General features: G+C 33.5%; 1 long non-coding RNA gene across 1 annotated transcript; it reads right to left on the bottom strand.

Annotated features, from left to right (window-relative positions):
- Window positions 1-10552: 10552 nt before the first annotated feature.
- LOC136230184 (uncharacterized) lies at window positions 10553-13544 on the bottom strand. The gene is made up of 4 exons (XR_010689297.1): window positions 13364-13544; window positions 12964-13111; window positions 12126-12816; window positions 10553-10966 (listed from the first exon to the last, which is right to left on the bottom strand). It is a non-coding gene; the product is annotated as an uncharacterized lncRNA (long non-coding RNA).
- Between the last annotated feature and the right edge of the window lie 4228 nt (window positions 13545-17772).

The raw sequence follows: 17772 nt of genomic DNA, 5'->3' as shown, positions 1-17772 counted from the left end.
ATTTCTACCCTTTATATGTGGTCTATTTGTTTTCTATTGTGGTTTTTTTATGATACAGATTGGTTTCGCACGAATTGATTTTAACTGTAAATCAATAAAGGAATTTATTCTCTAGCTAAACTAGGAGTTAATCCCGGGTTTACGGCCTAAATCCGTAGGAAATCAAAGACCCCCCATTGTTGAAAGTTGAAAACCTTAACAAAATTCACAAGAAGAAGATAGAAATTATATTGATAAGAGTTAGATATCCTTACAAAGAAAGGAGCTTATATAGCTCATCAAACTAAAATGTAAAAGACTAAAAAGTTTAACTAGGGTTACACATAATTGAAGAGTGATAAGGGTATGATGGAGAGGGAGAACACAAATGGTGTTTAGGTTATTAACCCTAAATGGAAAAACAGTAAATACATGAGTGGCAAAGCAGTAATTTCTGGAGTGAGAGAAAACTAGCAGAAATGTCTCGTGATGCTTTTTAATGCAGGGAACACCCCACACGGTGTGTGAGTGAACCCACATGGTGTGTGGGTCAAGCCACACGGTGTGTGGGTTACTCCACACGGCGTGTGGCGGGGCTTCTGCCTCCGTGCGCGACTTCGCTCGTCCAAACTCCTCGTGGCAACTATTTCCAAACCAGACCCCACTCCACACGGCGTGTGGGATAAGTGGCACGCCATGTGGGGGCTATTTTTATCCCTTTTTCTATCACGTGCTCATCCGTGCTTTGCTCCTCTTTGGACTCCCTCGCCCAAACTCGAACCCATGAAGAGATGCCCCACATCATTCACTCTTTCTTGAAAAGAACTTGACCTCAAGTTGCTCGTTACGTATGGACGAAGCTTGTTAGCTTTGAGTGGACTCCAAGCTCTCAAACTGAACCAAGGCGTTGTTCGAAATGAATTCAAGAAGTCCATTCCACATATCTCGGGATCCGCCTTCTCCACACGAACTTTTCCCTATATTTCAACTTGTGTCTGCCGGTTCTTATTTCCCATGACACTCTTCTCCCAAGCTCTACCTGCATCAAATGGTATGTCTCGACGAAGCTTGTCAAACCATTTCCTGATAATTGCTTGGATGCTCTTCAAAATCTCCACATTCTCTCGAACGGACCACCCCCGGATCCCCTCGATCTCCACATCACTAACTTGGAAAGTCACCACAACCTTCCTCCACTCATAGCCGACCTTAAATGGGATGTCCCAGTGACACATGTCAACCTAATTAGTAGTGATCCCATGAGCACTCTTCAAAACCCCAATATAACCTTGAGTTGAATATGCCCGAACTTCTCTATCACTCACTCCACTAACTCGGCTACCATGCTCAACCTCTACTTTCCCGTGACCGACATCAAATGGAATATCCCGGTGACACTTGTCAACCCACTTCATAGTGAGCTCAAGAACACTTGTATTAGCTCCCTCCTCGCATTGGGTTAACAATTTCGAGACTTCAAGTCTGATGTCCAATTACGACATCACATCATAGAGAATGTATTAGCAGAAGTGGAATTCTGCCTAAGGGAGTTGCGGTTTGATTCTCCTATTGATCGAGTATTAGGAAGGCTCTTCCGACCCCGTTCTACGTCACTGTTTTTATCATTGGTCCCCGGTTCACTTGCCATCCGACCTTGTACTGCTGAAAAATGGAAGCCTTCCACTTGGTCCACTAGATTCTCGCTAGTAAGTAGTGCAGATTTGACCGTTGGCGGAGCTACTGCATCCGCCAGTATCGTTTTCTGAGCAGGCCGATTATTAAATTTTCATCGCAGTAAAATCACATTCATGCCTTCTATCGGAGCTAGTTGAGCCGAAACAATGCTTTCAAATAGACAATCCTACTTAATGTGGCCATATCTCCCACAACTAGTGCATGCAGTATACAACCCTTCGAATTTGATACTCTAATTAGTACCATTAAGGGAAAACCTTGCTATTAGTGGTTTTATTAGATCAATCTCTACGCACACTCTAACAAATTTCCCCCTAGTGGCCTTAGCCGTATTTTCATCCACTTTAACTGACTTACCGATCACTTCAGTTACAGCTAGCAGTAAGTCTTCATCATAATACCAAATCAGAAGCTTAGGAAGCCGCACCCAACCATAGTCGTATCGACTAATGCATCTAAAGGCGAAAAAGATGAACACCATGTTTTGACAATAAAGGAGTTCCCCTGGATCATCCACGGGTCATCCTTCACCACATGTTCGGGTAAATTTCATCAATGGTGTACAATATTTGTCCCATTTCACACTTTGGTGTACAACCTTCAATTTGTCTTACTAATATATACGAACTTATAGGTGACCTCCCAATATGGTGTACAACAGGTAAAAATGACTGGTCAACACTAAGTCAACGTGCCACATGGGCAGTTTGACCGGTCAAAAAGTAAAAAAGTAAAAAATTATTTATATACCCTTGTTTTCTTCCTCCCTTCTCTCTATCTTTCCCTTTCTCTCTCCAACTCCTATCTCTCTCCAAGTAGAAGAAGATCGATTCTTCTAAGACCCTTGTGCAATTCAAGTTGCTCAATTTCTGGAATTTAGAGACAAAAATCGAATTTAGAAACAGCTTTTGTCGAATCCTTCGTTTCATGTCTGATTTCCAAAACTTGTTTCTCTTGTTCGATTCATCTTCCACCCTCCTCTTCTTCTTCCTCTTTTTTCAAAACTTGATAGATCTACTTCTATTGGAATTACAAAGTTCTGAACAGGAAATTACAATATATCGATTGCCGCGATGATGTTTCGTTTCCGTTTATCTCCTGGTTCTTTTTTTTAACTCACGTTTAACTAAAAAAATGAAGTTACAGAAAGAGATTTCATAGGAAACTCATGTACTAGGATAATTATATAGGAAAGGAAACAAATTACGAGGCCAATATAAAACAGTCAAACCCTGATAAATGCAAGGTGTTCATGTGATTTTGACCTCAATTGGGTTCTGGCTTTTTTGTTTTGACCTAAATCAGTGTTAACATTTCTTTCTCTAATTCACTGTTCATCTTCAACCTAGCAACCTAAAACTTGTAGTGAAATTCACTAATCCAGAAAAGAAATCTCTACTAAAATTCTTATTCCCAAGCAACAATTTATCAGCAAAACTCCTTATAGACATAATCATGTGTTTTTCGAGCTTGGATTGTGTCCGGAAATGGAGCTTCTCCGATAACAATTTCATCATAATTAACATAAGCAATCGTGTTTTCATACTTGAATCATCTGATGAGTAATTTAGATTAATTAATGGTTGATGATACTGATGAAAATGGACGTGAAAATCAAATGAAAGTGGAAGAAGAAGAAGTTAAGAAAGTGATTGCAGGTGAAAATCAAAGTGAAAGTGGAAGAAGAAGAGGAGGTTAAGGAAGAATAATCAACCCTGATTATTATGATGTTGATGAAAATGTTTTTAATTCATAAAATATTGTTGGTTTTATATAAGAGGTTGGGTTTTCGTTGGATTTGGGTGGTATAATTCGGGGAGAGTGAAAGGTAATTTTAGAAAGAAAATCCAAATTAGGGTATTTTAGTAACTTCATATGTGGTAGGTCAATTTTTTACTTTTTGACCGGTCAAACTGCACATGTAACGCGTTGACTTAGTGTTGACCGGTCATTTTTACCTGCTGTACACCATATTGGGAGGTTACCTATAAGTTCGTACATATTAGTGAGACAAATTTTAGGTTGTACACCAAAGTGTGAAATGGGACAAACGTTGTACACCATTGATGAAATTTACCCCCACATGTTCCATATCCAATTAATTTTCAAATTTTTCTAGGTGGAAGCCGTTACCAAGGTCCATAAGCGTAACATATCCCAGCGGTTTCTAGGACAATGTATCCCAAGCTATGTCCTAGTAACTTGATGAAGCTATGTCCTAGTAACTTGATGATTAAGGTATCTTTCCACAGACGCATTAATTTATGTTTCAAGGCCGGATCGATGGATACCACATGTTCAAGCCGGTTTCCATTCACATAATCAATCGAGACCATCCCATTAGTTCTATAATCCTCACGGATGCGGCATGTCCCATCATTATCGTGTGGTTTAAGCAAGTCCTTCCAAGTCTTCTTTGGGCATTTCGACTAGAAGGAGGTCCATTCCAGAGTCCTTTGTCCGACGGAACAGGATGGTGCAGTCGTGGTTGGTGAAGGGAGCCCACTAGAGACGGTGACAGAAGCATTGCAGGAAGGGACGCCCGAGGATTCAGGAGCTAGGAGATAGTTTTTTTTTACTTATTATTTATTTTTTATTTGTTAAGGAATGTTATCAAACAAACTACTAAAAACGAAAAATATTTAATAATATATTAATTTTAAGTGTTAAGTTATTATCAAACAAACCTAAGAAATAGTTGTGTGATGATACATATTAGCCATATATAAATTTAAATTTGAAGATAAAGAAAAGCATGACCACACTCTGTCTTTGTGAGTTATTGGTTTGGTCTAACTAATAAATTAATTAAGGGGAATTAAATATAAAAATGGATAGATTATAGTAGTTCGAGTGATAATGTAATGATGATCCATAGTGAGTTTGGGAATTAATTAATTAAGAAATGAAAGTAGTTAGTGGGTCTATACATATAGCAACATCTCTATTTATATACTTATATTGTTTTGTGAATGGACATGCAAATAAGCAAATGCTTGGCGTGGATTAAGTGAGCTAGATATGTCCCCCATTTTATCTATATTATATTTTAATAATTCCACCTATACCTAACTTCACAACTATGTCTTAGGTACATGGTAGTCTATTCTTTAGTTTTAACAAATTATTCGCTCTGCGATTAAAATTATTAGAAACATCCGGTTTTTTATATTAAATGGAAATTTTTTTATACATATTTTGCTATGTGTAATATATATCCATATATATTATAAAAGATTTTACTATTTTAATTATTAAACGGATTTTCAATACATGTATCTAAATATGAATTGAGAGTCCTCTAAAATAAAAGGCGAATATTTAATATAAAACTTATATACTTTTTTTTCAAGAATTGCAACCTCAAATTCGGAATCTACACCATCAAATGAGATACTAACTCTATTATTATTTATATACAAAAAGCAAAAGCTTATTTGATTAGTTAGTGGCTCTTCAAAATCCTATATATGCAAACTTTATTGATTGTATTATATATGGTTGGATTAGGATCTTCATATTGATGTTTTGTTCGCTATTATTAAAATTCTTGTTACCTTTGATTTATTTGGTTTATTACTCAATGAGGAAACACAACTAGTACGTGAATCATTATTTGATATTGGTCTACACACCACATCCCACTTCACAAGATGGGTCTTACTTCTGCTATTCGAGCTTCCTCAGATAAAGTTCCTGTTAATATTGTCCAAGCTTTTGCTAACACTTACCGGAAAGACCGAAGTCTGCATGGTATACACTGGTAACATCGAGAAAAAAGTTTTGACCAGCGTGGTTCTCCCTGCAAAAGACAGGCTCTTCTCCTTCCAACCCGCAAGGCGATTCCGGACCCTGTCGATCACATAATCAAAAGAATGCTTGTTAACTTTCTCGTGGGCTAATTGAACACCCAAGTACTTCCCTAGTGCTCCTGATTCCCAGGGTCCCGGTTAATTGAAAAGAAATAGCAGGATTTCTCTAGACTTACCTTCTAGCCGGATCCATCACAAAAAAGGCCCATGATTTTTTTTAATTACTTCAGCTTGCTCCCCCGATGCCTCCGACACCAAGACAATGTCATCTGCAAAAAAACAATGGGAAACTTTGGGCCCATTCCTTGATAGAGTAACTGGTTTCCACTCCCCAGTTTCTACAGCATCCTGAATGAGATGACTCAGTCGCTCTAGACAAAGCACAAACAGGTAAGGAGACAGGGGGTCTCCCTGTCTGAGTCCTCGAGTTGGTCTGAAACCTTCCCCCTTCTCTCCATTCCATAGGAAATGCATAACCGGAGTAGTCACACAGTTCATGATTACAGAAATTAGACCAGGAGGGAGGACATGCATAATCCGATCATATGCCTTTTTCAGATCAAGCTTCAGCAACATTTGCTTCTTCTTGTTCTTAGTGCGTTGGAAAGAGAAGATTGTTTCCTACATGAGCACGATGTTATCCGAAATCTGCCTTCCCAGAACAAAGCTACTCTGCATAGGTCCCACTACATCAGGGACAATAGATTTGAGTCTATTCGTAATACACTTAGTGATTAGCTTATAGCTGACATTATAGAGGCTAATCGGTCTGAACTGAGTGAGGCTCTCAGGGTCTTTAACTTTTGGAATAAGGGAAATGAGCGTATTATTCATTCCTTCCTCTAACTCACCCGTGTTGAGACCACGAAGAATGCAATCCCTGGTGCTGGCTCCCACCGTATCCCAAAACCACTGAAAGAAACCCGCTTGGAACCCATTCGGCCCCGGAGCCTTCCATGGAGCCATGCTCCGAAGAGCCTCCTTTACTTCCTCCATAGTAAAAGGTTGGTCCAGGTCCGAGTAACTCGAGCTGCTAAGCGCGGGAAAACCATGATCATAGAAGAGCTGAATCCTGTTCGGTAACTCCCCAAAGTAAAGTTGTTTGAAGAACTGGCCAGCCATACTTCGCAAAGTCTGTTCATCCCAGATCCAGGTTCCATCATGACTTCGTAGCCCCATCTTCCAATTGCGTCTATTTCTGATTACAGTTGACAGATGAAAAAACTTCGTATTCCTATCTCCCTCCTTAAGCCACTAAACCCGAGAATGTTGAGCCCAGAACAGCTCATCCTGATTAAGAATCATGCTCAGTTCCTTCCTCACTTTGTTTTCAAGCCTCAACAACCCATTCGTACACCGAATCGCCAATCTCTCCTGAATTCCTCCCAGGCAAGCATAGGCTCGTTTTTTCCGATTGAACAAATTACCAAACTCATTCTTGTGCCAAACCAGCAGCCGATCAGCCAGTTCACTGAGGGCGCTGCCGAGCGGAGCCGTACCATGCCAGTTCTGTTTAACCATGTCCCTCAAAGAGTTGCCCTCTAGCCAGGCCGCCATAAACCGAAATGAGCTCTTCGGCTTGCTCGTCGTATTTAGGAAATCAACCAAAATAGGAGTATGATCAGATTGAATTCTCTGAAGGTGTCTCACAACAGCTGTTGGGAACCGAAGTCGCCACTTGGAGTTGCATAGCCCCCTATCCAACCAGCACGCCACATGGGTTCTCGGCGTGGAGCCCCTATACGAGATTGATGTTTTGTTCGCTCTTATTAAAACTCTTGTTACCTTTGATCTATTTTGTTTATTACTCAATGAGGAAACACAACTAGTACGTGAATCATTATTTGATATTGTTATTGTTGATTCACAAAATCTGCAGTTTAGTCGTGGATCGTCCCGCGTTGGTGGGAAGGTCATCGGGTAGTCAAACTATCACAATTTTTCAAATCCGTGATAGCGCATGGGGCTTCTTTTGACACCAATTTAGTGATCTTTCATAAGTGTAAGGATAAAAGACACTTTACTAACCATTCTTATAAGCAATACAATTAAGAATAAAGGGATTTTATTCGGCATGTTTCCAATGTTGCATCTAGTGGCAGAACCAGAAAATTAGAATTGGGGCTAATTTTAGACGTGCGGTTAGGGGCAAATTATTAGAAGCACCTAGTTTTTCCATGTGAAATAGATGACCTCTCATACATATTTTGACACATGTAATATGGACCCACAATTATTATAAGAGGCTCCACTATTTTAATTATTACGTGGGATCACCATACATGTGTCCAAATGTGAATTGGAGGTCCTCCGAGTGACATGGAAGACCGTATGCTTAATATAAGAACTCGCGGTTAGGTGTAATTTTTCATCATTTTTGTGTTTTCGCTAAAATATTAAAAGTGTTCAACGTAAAAAGATTAAACATTTTTTTTATTATTAGTTCAATGCTAGTTTCTAAAAAATTATAACATTTTTTTTATTTTTTTATTTTTAATTTTAAAATTTTAAAATTTAATTTAGAAATTAAGTTGCTTGAGTCTCAAAAATAAGAAATTAATTTTTTTTAATGGAAAAGACATAAAAAAAATTAGTTCAAAAGTGTTATAAAAATAAATAAATTAATTAATAATGGTAACATAGTTTTATAATTATTGAAAAATAAAATTCAAATAAATAAACACTTTCTAAAATAAATTGAGGTTGGGGGGAATTGAACCTATGACCTTTTTAAAAAGAAGCAAGTATCTTTAACCATCTCATCTACTTTTAAACAATGGAATATTACTAAATAGAATCTATATAGACTAATATTAAGGGGACTACGAGAGACAAAACTACGAATACTCAAGGGTGGAGTCAATGGCCAGGGGGCTCGGACCCTTTGGGTACTGGACTGGCTCCGCCCCTGGTTGCATCTACCAGTTTCTCGCAACACTGACCATGGCTCATTGATACATGTGCTACATATCATTTGACTTTAGATTTGGAATACCTTGTCATTCTGATCTATTTGATAAATTTATAATTAAATATTGAAAAATAAGTATTGAATTTTAAGTATTAAATATTATAAATACTGCAAATATTAAATGATGTAATAACATCATTTAAAAATATTAAATGATGTAATAATTAAATGATGTAACTGTTATAAAAATATTAATTAATAATATTTAATTTAAAATATTAAATTAAATGTTTTGACTTATTTGATAAGTGATTTTTTTATTTAATTCACTAATTTAAGTAGTAGATGAATAATCGTTATCAAACGAACTTAAATTAAAGAAGTGTTTAATATATTTCCTCAAAAAAAAAGTGTTTAATATTTTAATTTAAGTGAGTAACTGAGTTATCAGATAAGACTAAGTCTATTTTTTTTTACACATTTTAAAATTAATGAATACATGTTAAGCAATGAAAAATTAAAGAATTTTTATATTAAAGATGGTTTGTAATTTTTTTTTTATTGGATTGTATATTATCTGAAAAGGAAAGGGATATCTCAAAAATTCGATGTACTTCTTCAAGTGTGGGACACATCTCATATACGTAAATTGAGAGATAAAGCTAGATTTATATATATATATATATTGGGTGAGATCCAGTGTGATAAGGGGTTAGGGTGTGACAAGAGCTTATTGTGTGACATAACAAAACAACGTAGTTCTGATGATAATTGAAAATAGTAAGGTGACAAATTTGTAAATAAAAGGAAAGAGATGATAGAGAAAATTGTTTTATTTCTTTTCTTTAAAATACATTTTCCCGAAATTTCTAACCTCGTTTTTCGAAAATTTTTATACTATTAGACTCGTCTAAATTAGACGGTCATTTTAAGATCACTGAAGCTCAAGTAAACAAAATTCCGGTGAACGGAATCCGGGTTGGCGTTTTCTGGCGAAAAAAAAGTGCCCAGAAAATTGTCAAAAAATTCCAGAAAATGTAAAACATTATTCTGAGAAACTTTAATTCTTGGGACGAAGCGAGATTTCTTACGTTAATTTTATCCATTTTACATGCTTCAACAATTTGTTGGGTCAAAACCGTAAGGAATCTCGTTTTGAGCCAATAATTAAAATTTCTTAAAATGATGTTTTACATGTTTTGAAATTTTTTGATAATTTTCTGAGCACATTTTTTGTCCTACTTACATTGTTCCGACAGTGTACGAAATTGTTCCAAATCAGTTACCATTTGTTCCAACATAATACTTATATTGTTCTAACAGAATAAATCAGCGTACCAATTTTTCCAACAAAATAGTTTTATTATTCCAGCATAATACTTATATTGTTCCAATATAATAAATCAGTTTACCAATTGTTCCAAATCAATTTTATTATCTCTACAAGAAAAACAATATTTTATGAGGAAATTATTCGCTACAAAAGGCTAGAAATTCGTCACTAATGGTTTTTGTGGCTAACTTTTGTCACTAGGAACGCGACACTAAAACTTTTAGTGGCTAACAAAATTAATTGCCACAATTCGATATTATATAGTGAGAAAATAGAGAACGCCACAAACAACAGTCTATAGTGGCAAAAAAAAATTTAGAGCCACTACACAAGTTATTTTGTTGCAAAAAATATCGCCACAAATATACAAGTATTGTGGCAGAATATCACGCCGCAAAAAGCATATATTTTGTGGCATAATTGTACGCCACAAAAGCATGTATTCTGTGGCGCAGTTGCACGTCACAAAAGTACATATTTTTGTGGCAAAATAATGACTCCATAGTACATAACCTTTTGTTGCTAACAATTAACCCACATTAGAGTACCTTTTGTGGCAATATTTGTTCCCACCATAATCATTAATTTTTCATTATAACCCGTAATGTCATGGTTGTTGTCTCCAAAAAAATTTCCATATAAGACTTTCGTGGTTCAAATTTTGCCACTATAATATTTTATTAATTTACAAATTTTAATTCTATATATTATATTTAATAGATGTCTTCATATTCCATTATATACATATATTTTGATTGAAAATTCACAATTTAGTGAAAAATTATAATTATTGAAATACAAATTCAGCTACAAGATTAAATATAACTTTGAAAAAAAATATTTACTAATACTATGATTTTATAAGTTAAAGTTATATCTATTACAAAACAAGTGATATAATAAGAAATTGTGTCATCTAGAACATTGAGATACTAACTAAATGAAAATAGTACATTATAGTTAACAAGCAACATCACAGTCCGCATCGGCATTCTCATCCCCTCTCTTAATTGCCTTTTGAATTCAATATTAGTGGTTTCTCAAAGCCCTTCTAAAGAGCATCATTCCCTTGGTCCTCAAATACAAGTCATTGATTCTTGAGGTTTATCATGCTCTTCAGTCTCATGAAAAAGTCCTCTAAATGTAATCCAAAATAATATGAGATACAAAAACCATGGAATTGTCTCCATCCATAAACCACAAAATTGTCTCCATCCATAATAATATGAGCTCAGCCTGCATTTTACGAAGAGTGATCAAGTAAATTTGCATGATGAGATGCAAATAACAAAATTATCTATTTGCATCTCATCTAAACTAAAATCGTGGAATAACACATTTTTATTAACTAAATTGAATTTCCAATGGATTTGTTGAATTGTAATCAAAATTATGTCAAGAAAAACACTGAAAATCAGCAATTTCTAGATGGGAATAATGCAACTTTCTCTTCTTTATGACATTCTAAATTTGATAGAAGCAACATGCCAATATTAATGCAAATTAGAAAAACTTGTTGGTAAATTTTTATAATGAATACAGAAAACAGAGATATCTATAGAAAAGCAAGGGACTGTAAAGAAAAACTGGAGAAGAAGCTACCTAAATTGTAGGTTTATCAATTAGATAATTGATCCGGTTAAAGATTAAATGACATGATTTCAAACAGAAATTATATGTTAATTCTACTTCACGTAATCATTATTGACTTTATTTAATCACACATAGAGACTGCCAAAACAGAGCCAATTAACCGAAGGCAAACTCCATATCAGAAATTGTACATGTAAGAATATACCAACTCAAATTTGCCCAAAAACTAGTGTCAAGTAAGATATCACACAACATGTTAGAGTATTATAAAAAAAATCACGTTTTAGAACTCATTAAAGATTATAATTGTCAATTTGCTTTGCTCATGTAAGAACCAAATGAAAATACATACAGATCAAAATAGAAAATGGCAAAAGTGGAGACTTGTATCAATTATGTTAACCAAAGTTCAATTAATTTTGTTTTAATCCAGTAGATGATTACAATGGTTATAGTTGTCCATAGTGCCTATAAGTGAATAAAATAATTCAACTACTTCATAATTGTAACTTCAAACTATTTTAACACCAATCAAGAGAAGTTAACCTCTAAATAGAGCAATGCTTTATAGGTTTCGTGAAAATGATCAGATATACAAAAAAAAAAGAGCAAACCCAGAAGAAATATTGTGAATATTGGTCATTTGTTAATGGTCAGAAGCTAACTCAAATCTAATACAATCGCAGCCTGAGTCATTGACATCTTTGAAAAGAAACTAAAGCATATGTAATTTGAACTACTAAGACCCCAAAAAATTATTACAAAAAATTGTTTTGCAAAGAGAGTTAGAAAAACTTGTTACCTTAGGAGATCATTTACAATGTCTTGTTTTTTTATCCAATCAACTTTGAGCATTTTCTTGAAACACCACGCCACAGTTAGTATATATGGCATGACATTTTTTGTGATGCTGTTGCAGAACTCAATGAAAGAGAAACAACATTAATTAGATAAAATCAACTTAACCTGCATTCGTGTTTATGGTGCTTACTTTATTACAACTGCTCCCAATTGAATCTGTTATTGCTGGAGGATTTAGATGGAACTGTTTTCCAACATGAGGCAAAAACAGAAGTTCCCAGATTGAGAGAAATGGATTTGTCATCCTTATTACCAACATGACCAATTTAGAAGCAATCATCACAAAAATTTGTAAAAAAACATTGTACCGCAGCTATTTATATACCCATAAGTAGAGAGAAAATCAGGTAAATCGGCCCAAGCTCTGAAGCCAAAGCTGACTGAGGCAGTCACTAGAGTGACATTTCAATGTTAATAGCAAGAAAATTAAACTTTAGGAGTTAAATATCTCCAATACAACATTTAGAAGCAAAGTTAAAATTTGGACAATTACATGGTCAAAAATATAGTTTGCTTAAAAATAATAAAGGATTGAAATAGGAAAAAGATAGACTCACTTGAAGAGTGCCTCTGCAACATTTCCTTACTTGGAGATGACAAATTTGCTCTTAGTTTGCAGAGTGAGGAACCGACTGAACATTGGATACAACATACTAAATTACCATTAACATTGACTAAAATCTAATCCCAACCAAAGAAAAAAAAGAATAAAAGACCAGCAACAAGACAAACTCAAGCAAATAAATCATTTAATGAAAAAAAAAATCCTTGTGAAATACCTTTTTCAGGTACTTGGAAAGGAGAGATTGTGATTAACATCCCTTTTGGTAGGGCCTTTCCATGTAGAATTTCCATAAAAGTCGAGAGACTATATCCTCCTCAATGAGTTCAGAAAAACTATTAAGCAGATTACATGGCAGTGAAAGTCTAACAAGAAGAACAAACAACTATAAGCCTATATTAACTATAGGATTCCAGAGAAAGAATTGTGTAATTATTCAGAACTTGAGATTGAAGCATGTAAATTAGCAAATAAGCATCATACTGAATGTGGGAAATATGAAAAGGCAAAGAAATGCAAGCTGTTATTTTAACACATTGCACCATACATAACCTAGTTTTAAAATCTGGACGATTGACAAAAGGAACTCTGGTTTCGTACAAGGAGAAAAAACATACCTTTAAATGATCGTATCTATCACCGGCAGACAGAATCCAACACTCTCTAGAAAAATTAGAACATAAAGTAGACCGAACTCGAACTCGAATTCCTCAACCAAAGAAATTTTCTTAATTTTACATCTAAGAGATAGGGTTTCTAGTCAGATTTCCTGTGCTCTGAGGAATGAAAGAGAGAACAGGAAAGGGATAGAAGTAAAGATTTTGAAAAAGAAATTAATTAATTATTATACAAATTTCACTTTAAAATCTTTTGGCGCTAGATAAAAGCGCTCTTTTTTTTGGTTTCCTGTGGCGATTAGCCCCGTTTGTTTGAGAGAAAATATTCTGCAGTAAAATATTTTCTCAATTTTCCACTGTTTATTTGGACAGAAAAATAAGTCAAAGGAAAATAAGTTGCAAGTCAACGGAAAATGAAGGAAGAAATAAGGGAAAATGTTTTACCCTTTTCAAAAGAATAAAACATTTCCCGCAAAACATATGCGTCTAGAGAAAAATGGAAAAAACATTAAAAAGTATAAAAATACAAAAATATGAAACACGAAAAAACATGATTAACGTCAAAACGTTACAAAACACGAGAATATGGAAAAAAACCCTACAAAAAAATGAAAAGGTGAACAAACGTGAAAAACACAAAAACGCAAAAAAAGAAGCAAACACTAAAACATGAACACGAAAAAGTGAGAAAACACGAATTATACAAATACGTGAAAAATGATAAAACACAAAAATGTGACAATAAGTGAAAACCCCGATAAACATGAAAAGACGAAAAATTCAATCAAAACACGAAAACATAAAAAACACAAAAACGTGAAAAGTACGAAAAACATGAAAACTTGAATAACACGAAAAAGTAACAAAATGCGGAAATAAACGCGAAAAAAAGAAAACGTGAAAAAGTGAAAAACCGAAAAACTAAACGTGAAAACACGAAAAAATGCAAAAAAACATAATAACGTTAATAACACGAGAAAACATACAAAAAATGCCAAAAATGTGAAAAAACGTTTTTCGTGTTTTTAACATTAATTTTTTTCACATTTTCATGGTTTTCCACTTTTTTCCATGTTTTTAATATTTTTTTTATTTTTCGTGATTTTCGCATTTTTCCACTTTTTGTGTTTTTAATAAAATTTCACATTTTTTTTTGTGTTTTTTCACATTTTTAGTGGTTGGAAAATATTTTCCAATGTTGTAGCCAAACACCGTAAAATATTTTTCAGCGTTGTTGTCAAACACATAAAAATATTTTATTTTCCTGCACAATATTTTCCCTGCATAAAATTTTCCAGAACACAATATTTTCCCCCAAACAAACGGGGCCACCTCTCCACTAAAATAATTACAATTGTGGGGAAATTAATAATCCTCACTATAAAGGAAGATATATGTGGCGAATTTCAATATTTCACACTAAAAACATGAATTTATGTGGCGAAAAAATTAGAAAGCCACTAAAAAGTCATTATTTGAGGCGAAATTCATTTTCCCCACAAATGTATGACATTTAGTGGCGACTTGAATTTCCCCACTACTGTTTCCCCACTAAAAATTCAATTTGTTGTAGTGTCTATGTCTTTAATTTCATTTTTGTTTCTTAGTATTTAATATAGTATCTTCAAATTTATATTAGTTATATTATTTAGAAAATAATTCTAATTCTTATATTCTTCCAACAGAATACTTATATTGTTCCAACAGAATTGTAATATTGTTCCAACAAAATATTGCAACACATAGTGCTGAAAGGTAAGACTAAAGAGTATCCAGAAAATTATCAAAAAATTTTAAAATATGTAAAACATTATTTTAAGAAACTTTAATTCTTGGCTCAAAATGAGATTTCTTACGGTTTTGACCCAATAAATTGTTGAAGCATGTAAAATGGATAAAATTAAGGAAATTATTTTATTGGGACTAAACCGTAAGAAATCCTGCTTCAACCCAAGAATTAAAGTTTCTCAAAATAATGTTTTACATTTTTTGATTTTTTTTGAGAATTTTCTGGGTGTTTTCTGTTTTCTCGTCGGAAAACGCCCACCTAATCGCCGGATTCCGTTGATTTGGGACTAAACCGTAAGGAATCTCACTTTGAGTCAAGAATTAAAGTTTCTCAGAATAATGTTTTCCATTTTTTGGAATTTTTTGAAAATTTTTTGGGTATTTGTTTCTCACGGAAAAATAAATCGCCGAATTCTATTCACCGGAATTTTTTTTTACCTGAGCTTCTGGGATCTTAAAATGACCGTCTAATTAAGACGAGTCAAACGGTATAAAAGTTTTTGAAAAACGAGATTGGAAAAGTCGAAAAAATGCATTTTAAAGAAAAAAAATAAAATAATTTTCTCTTTCCTTTTATTTACAAATTTGTCACCTTCCCCTGGTTAATTATAAAATTGGTCCTTGTCACAACATAAGAAATGTGTCACACATGATCTCTCCTATATATATATATAGGAGAGATCATGTGTGACACATTTCTTATGGTGTGACAAGCCTTATTGTGTGACAAGGACCAATTTTGTAATTAACCAGGAAAATGTGGAAAATTTGTAAATAAAAAGAAATAGAAAATTGTTTTATTTCTTTTCTTTAAAATGCATTTTCCCGACTTTTTCAACCTCGTTTTTCAAAAAAATTATACCGTTGGACTCGTCTTAATTAGACGGTCATTTTAAGATCCCAGAAGTTCAGGTAAAAAAAATCTGGTGAATAGAATCCGGTGATTTGTTTTTCTGTGAAACAAAATGCCCAGAAAATTTTTAAAAAATTTCAGAAAATGTAAAACATCATTCTGAGAAACTTTAATTCTTGACTCAAAGTGAGATTCCTTACGGTTTAGTCCCAAATCAACGGAATCCGGCGATTAGGTAGGCGTTTTCCGACGAGAAAACAGAAAGAACCCAGAAAATTCTCAAAAAAAAAAATCAAAAAATGTAAAACATTATTTTGAGAAACTTTAATTCTTGAGTCGAAGCAGGATTTCTTACGGTTTAGTCCCAATAAAACAATTTCCTTAATTTTATCCATTTTACATGCTTCAACAATTTATTGGGTCAAAACCGTAAAAAGTCTCATTTTGAGCTAAGAATTAAAGTTTCTTAAAATGATGTTTTACATATTTTAGAATTTTTTGATAATTTTCTGGACACTTTTTGGTCTTACCTTTCAGCACTATGTGTTGCAATATTTTGTTGGAACAATATAACAATTCTGTTGGAACAATATAAGTATTCTGTTGGAACAATATAACTATTCTGTTAGAATAATATAATTATTCTGTTGGAAGAATATAAAAATTAGAATTATTTTCTAAATTATATAACTAATATAAATTTAAAGATATTATATTAAATACTAAGAAACAAAAATGAAATTGAAGACATAGATAATAAAATTGATTTGGAACAATTAGTAAACTGATTTACTATGTTGGAACAATATAAGTATTATGCTGGAATAATAGAACTATTTTGTTGGAAAAATTGGTACGCTGATTTATTCGGTTGGAACAATATAAGTATTATGTTAGAATAAATGGTACACTGATTTGGAACAATTTCATACATTGTCGGAACAATGTAAGTAAGACATAAAACGTGTCCAGAAAATTATCAAAAAATTTCAAAACATGTAAAACATCATTTTAAGAAACTTTAATTCTTGGCTCAAAATGAGATTCCTTATGGTTTTGACCCAACAAATTGTTGAAGCATGTAAATGAATAAAATTAAGGAACAAGTTTTATTGGGACTAAATCGTAAGAAATCTCGCTTCGTCCCAAGAATTAAAGTTTTTCAGAATAATGTTTTACATTTTCTGGAATTTTTTGAGAATTTTCTGGGCACTTATTGTTTCGCCAGAAAATGCCCACCCGGATTCCGTTCACCGGAATTTTTTTTACTTGAGCTTCAGGGATCTTAAAATGATCATCTAATTTATACGAGTCTAATAGTATAAAAATTTTCGAAAAACGAGATTAGAAATGTCGGAAAAATATATTTTAAAGAAAAAATAAAACAATTTTTCTATATCCTCTATTTCCTTTTATTTACAAATTTACCACCTTACCCTTTTCAATTATCACCAAAACTACGTAGTTTTGTTATGTTACACAATAAACTCCTTGTCACACCCTAACCCCTTGTCACACTGGATCTCACCTATATATATATATAATTCGTTAGATTAAAACATAATAAATAGAATAAAAAAATAGTGATAAGGAATTAAACATTACAAGATCTATAAAGAGATATAAAAAAACACAAAGCAACAATGAAACATATATTTTTTTCGTAAATCAAAATCTGCAGAAAAGTAGATACAATCCAAATTTCACAATTTAGGTTATTTCAAATATTTGGATTTGAGTCCTTTCTTTTGTTGCAACCACGTAGATT

This window comes from Euphorbia lathyris, chromosome 5 (assembly GCF_963576675.1).
Source record: "Euphorbia lathyris chromosome 5, ddEupLath1.1, whole genome shotgun sequence".
Taxonomy (NCBI): Eukaryota; Viridiplantae; Streptophyta; class Magnoliopsida; order Malpighiales; family Euphorbiaceae; genus Euphorbia; species Euphorbia lathyris.
This window is presented reverse-complemented; position numbering and strand designations above follow the sequence as displayed.